This window comes from Coptis chinensis, chromosome 2 (genome assembly GCF_015680905.1).
Source record: "Coptis chinensis isolate HL-2020 chromosome 2, ASM1568090v1, whole genome shotgun sequence".
NCBI classification, from domain to species: Eukaryota; Viridiplantae; Streptophyta; class Magnoliopsida; order Ranunculales; family Ranunculaceae; genus Coptis; species Coptis chinensis.
The window spans coordinates 74,468,932-74,474,931 of record NC_141457.1 but is presented as its reverse complement, the minus strand read 5'-3'; positions in this window follow the sequence as shown (position 1 = coordinate 74,474,931).

The following is a 6,000-nucleotide window of genomic DNA, read 5'->3' as shown; positions in this document are numbered from 1 at the left end:
TTTATTGCCTAAAAGAGAGGGCACTCAAGTCCGAACCCGTTTCCTCACTTTCTTAACTTCAACTTCTTCAACATTCTTTGCAAAACCATTATCGCGAACCCGCACCAAGAGGAACACTACAAGTCTTATAAGGATGAACATTGTAAGCAACAACGATTACAAATGTTTCAGATAAAGCCAAATATAATTAACTATGCAATAGACCTTTTGCAATCATTAAGCGTAATATCAATTCTATTAAGGTCTCCAAATCCAAAGATTCATTCAGAATAAAAAGAAGAGCAAACAAAGCTTCTATTAACAGCCTATAAGATAAGTTCAGAATGATCAAGGCAAATTGAACAAATGTCCCCGGTGAGTGGTGATGATAGCCCTTGTGAAGATAATACATTCTGTTATGAGAATGTATCTAAACACAACAAAAAGATTTTGGTATTCATAAGAATGGCTTTCTAAATCCAGCTCCAAACCAAATTTTGATCTCACAATCATGAAACTTCGTAAAGGAATAGTTATACGGATTTTAAATTTGCGTAAACATCATTGTCTTCATATATCTAGCGGACATTAATCACCTAAAGGAATAGTCCAAATAGAGTGTACCCTAGAGCAAAGAATTAAGTTACTCAAGCTTCGGGAACTATAGTAAATACCTATCAACTACAAGTCCATGTGCACTAATTCCTCATTCAATGTACTCTAACACAACAAATTCAAATCCTCAAGGTTCAAAAACTCTACAAACAACATAGCAGCTACAAATCAAATCATGAGTTTGTTTTACTCCTAATCTGTTATACACTAGCACAATCCTTAAAGCTTTCCAGTTTCAAAGTCAATTAACATGTGTGTGTGCTTTATTCCTGCAAAACTAACCTCTCCACTTGCTTCCTCATGTTCACCATTTCCATTTCCAACACCCGTCCCAACACAAGATAAAAGGAGGTAAACTAACCAAACTCAACATACCTAAATCCTATGCTAACCACTAAACCCTAAACTAACCAAACTCAACATACCTAAATCCTATGCTCATTCACGATATCGTCCGCCAATGAACTTGCACCGGGTCAAATTGTATGCCTCCATGAACTCGTTCTGTGCATCGTCTGGAATCGCAATCCCACCCAATTGCAGGCCTTGATTGAGCAAGCGAGAAATTTCATCGACGACGGGGTGCTGTCAAAATTAAAACGAAAAACTACATTAGTATATACATTTACATTTATAAAATACCAAAACAAAACAAAACAAAAATTAACGTTGTAAGATATTAACTCACCAGATTATGATATGGAAGACTCTGTAGGGAGTAGTGACTAAGATGATCAGGGTTTATCATTCTCATATGACTATTGTTTTCGTACCAACTCATGTATCTACTAACACACTCCCATGGATAAGACGGAATGGGTCCTCGTTGTTCAAGTTGAATCAAGTGATTCTGCCATTTACTCCAATAGGAAGATGCAATATTAAATTTCACATCATACCCGTCCGAAAGTAGTTCGCCGAGAGGTCTTTGGTCTTGGGGATCCGAGGGTACAAACCGCATATGACCCAACCGACGACAACCCTCGAAACATTGTAATTGCTTCGACATTATCAAGAAAGCATATAAATCCCTCGAAAAATGCTATTTCATCCACCGCCGTAGCTCGGACTTGCACATAGGGATACCATTCAACTGTCAAATAGCATATGATCGAGGAAATTAATCATTAACCACATACTAATAATATCAATTAATAAATAAAACTATTTACATACAAAAATGCTTACATCGGTACAAGTCATATTATCAATGGTGGCTCGGTATGCTTCAATGCGCGGTTGTTGTGCTAGCATAAAAAGATCGAAAGTAATCGAAAGTACCTACGAGCACGGCACATGCTCAACCGATAGTCCTCATTTTGGGTATGGCCCGAACACCGGAAGTACTCATAAATCCATGCCTACATTAATATAGACACCCAGTTAATATTGTAATAGATAGATAAAATTGACATTGAAAAGAAAAACAAAAAACTAATACCCGTAGGAGAGTGAAATAGCCCGAAACACCCTTTCACCTTGGCACTTGTGGCAGTCCCAAGACCCTCGCACAAGTAAGCCCGGTAAAGGCTGCACCCCACGATAGTCTCTCGATCTCCGCAAATTTCGAAAAGGCCTCGGATAACAAACGGAACCGCTGCGCCTCAGACGATGTCGGTGAAGGCGGTACATCCAAAGAAAAATAACAGATAAGCTCTCACAAAGAACTGCACCTCTTTTTGGGTTGACACCTTCTTCACAACAACCCCATTTTCATCACGTAAATCTTCATCTCGTACCTTCCCAAAGAAATCGCTTCATCAAGAAATCCATCCTAACTTTGGAAGTGAACTTATTGGATTTCATCTCCGTGATCTATCTTATCCATGGGTATGCCAAGATCTTTGTGGAGGAGTCTTTTTTTCTGTTCCAAGGTCAAATCGGTGTCCATACGATCAACTGCTTTGCCTCTGATCGGAACTCCTAAGAGTTGGGAAACATCGTCCAACGTGATTGTCATCTCGCCCCACGGCATATGAAACGTGTTGGTCTCTGGATGCCACCTCTCCACAAACGCAGAGACCAACACAGATCCCCGATGCCCTCAGATACACCTAAGACCGAGAGCACATAAGCCGGTTCTTTGAAGCTCCACGTGAAAAGTAGAACAGTTTGAACACTCTCCGAGGATATCCCATTGTACCAACTTGTTTAGGTGCCCATGGCACTTCAACACCCCTCGCTCCGCCTAAAACAACAAAAACTTAGTATTAATGTATGCACAAGTTTCGGAATACAAAATTTAAATACTAATAGACACTAAATGATAATATTACCTGCCCCTCCCAAACATCGCGAGCCACGCACCGTGATAGTCATACAACAGATGTGACACACAAGGGCCACCTCCATAAACACCTCTCTTGAACTCCAAGTCATTGTTAGACTTTCTCACAATATTCACTGGAGGTACAGGTACATGGACTTCCTCGTCATCCTCCTCCTCCTCCTCCTCCGCGTCCCTCTTCCTCCTCGTCGGTCTCTCTCTTACGCATCATCAACACCCTCTTCTTCACTATCGGCATGACTTAGAACTACACTCTTCCCACGATCCATATTTACGCCATCATCATCGCCATCGCCATCGCCATCTACATCTAAATCTAAATCTAAATCTAAATCTACATCTACATCTACATCTACATCTACATCACTAAGAACTGTCCCCTTTCTTCTCTTTTGATTTCCTAACTCTACACCACTTACAACATTACTGGGATCATCTGCTTTCCGATCCCTCTACTTAACGATGATGCGAAGTGGTTGTTCTCCTTCCTTTCTTTTTCTCAGGCTCCTCATCGCGACCCGAACTACTACTCCCCCCACTTAACAACTTCTTAGCACCCGTGAAAACACTTTTTGCTGCATTCTTCACATTCACATTCTTTGTTCGAGGCATTGCTACAAAATAAATTGGAGTTAAAAATAAGACATTCCCCCTTCAACTAATTCAAATTGTTGCAATACCAACGGAAAATACAAAAAAACGAAATAAGGCGTGTGCATGCCAATCTATATCTAAGGTGTGCATGCTATCTAGGCAAACTATACTCCTCTATTAAATCCCCCCTCCACACACTAATAAAAAAAAACCCAATCTAATTCAAGCATGCGAAATCGACTAGGAAAACTTTGCGAGAACGACTCATGTAAAACTTTAAAGCCGCCATGGAGATAATGAACATCGAAAAAAGAAGCACATTTGTAAAACGAAAATAGTCGACGCAGCATAAGAGAAAGACAATATAAGAGTTGAAGCTCGATGGGGAAAATGAAAGGGCCATAATCTCACGAGTGAAGGAACGAAGAAAGACCAACGTCAAAGGGGAACAACTGTCGATACTCGATCTTAAGTCTTTAACTAAAAAACTAATGAATATGAACTGAGTGTAGAAGCTATTAAAGTCACAGTTGTATACATAGCACATCAAGATGAAGAAGTCAGATAAAACTGTAGAGTCAAATGCATCTACTTTGCACATATATATATAGCAGGAGGCATTATAGAAAAATTTGCTATCAGTTATTAAGTTGGATTCGAGCATATGGCATAGATGCAAGTTAAATGCAGCCACGTGGTCTTGAGTTTGAGGCAAGCACGATTAATCGGCGATACACATTAATGAATTTTGGCGCTCTCTTTGCTAGTTTGGGACGTCCAACATAAACTAAAATGTCAAAAACTTTTAATCTTTTGTACTTGCATGATCTTCATGGCAAATTATTAGCTGGAAAGAAGCCTTACGACCATGCACGAGAGTACCAGGGTAGGACGGTAGGTAGTCGGGACCTTAATTAGTTTAGTTAAGCGTCACACTCCTACTATGATTTGCATGTACAAAATGGGTGTCTAAAATTCAAAAGAATTGAATCAAACATAACATTATATATAAAAAAAAAAAAAAAAGATAGAAAGATAGAACAGTTACCTGAAACAGAGCTATATATTTATTTTGAATCAAGCAAGTAGTACTCCAGTCGATATGGCCTCAAATAAAAATCTAGTGATATCAACAGGAGAGACAATAAGTTCATAAGTTCATTGCTTGATTTAATGATTTATTTATTTTGAACTTGGATAAACATAACATTGATGTCTCTGTCTCCATTTCTATAAATCGAAAAAATTAAAAATATAAATAACTTAAACAGTCAAAAATCCCAATGTACATAAACAGTGTAAATAACTTAAACATCAAAACTCTGACAAGTTCAAAACTCTGAACTCTGATAGAGTTCACCGAACTCTGAAAGAGTTCAAAACTTTGACAGAGTTCACCAAACTCTGACAGAGTTCAAAACTCTGATAGAGGAGTTCAAAACTCTGAAAGAGTTCAAAACTGTGATAGAGTTCACCGAACTCTGAAAGAGTTCAAAACTCTGATAGAGTTCACCGAACTCTGACAGAGTTCAAAACTCTGATAGAGTTCATAAGTTCAAAACTCTGACAGAGTTCATAAGTTCATAAGGTTACTATCTATATCATGATAGTAACCTTCTAAGGCTACTAGAACTCACAAACTAGACTTCTAGACACTTCTAAATTAGGCTTAAAGAATAAAAATGAAAATAACTTGTTTTAGTATAATTGATTTACTAAAACAATTAGACAATAAACATAGGCTCTATGTTCTACATCAATCCCGCCAAAATGTTGCGATGTTTATCGGTTTTAAAGGCACTAGGCAATAAATCACTAACACCAATATCCCGCCCAAAAATGTTGCGATGTTTATCGGTTTTAAAGGCACTAGGCAATAAATCACTAACATCTTATTTCTATCATATAAAAGCAACAAGACATCCTATATTCTCTAGTGTTTAAATGAAACTGCTCCCTCTCCAAATCTCCTCCTCTTCAACGCTCAACTTACCCAAACTTATGTAACAAACATGTCGATATGTTCCGATGATTCGGTTTTAGAGGTGAAGTGGAATATTGAAAATAACCCCGCATTCGTAAAAACACAACACCACCGTTTTTTCAAAGAATGATCGTTACTTCGACAATTAGTGATGGATTTGTTGCGTACCGCTTAATGAAAAGGTGCAAGGAGTATCTAGTCGTTCATCACCGTAAGTTCAATACAAAATTGAAAACTCTTCACCAGAAACAACTAAATATCTAGCCTTAAGAATGTATGATAGCTTAAAGAAGCATGGGCTTAGAAATGAAGTTGTCATGACACTTGGAGGGGATGCTATAGAGGCAGAAGAACTGAAGGAAGTGGAGCTTGGAGGAAGCAAGAAAGTAGAAGAGCTAATGGGCATGGAGTATCTACTGAAAGATGGTTTTGTTAGTTATCTTCGTGATGTGGTTCGTATAACAACCCCCATCCCTCAACAGGTAATGGACTGCAATATATGAATATGGTAATCTGCATAAACTGTGTTGACGTGTTGTGT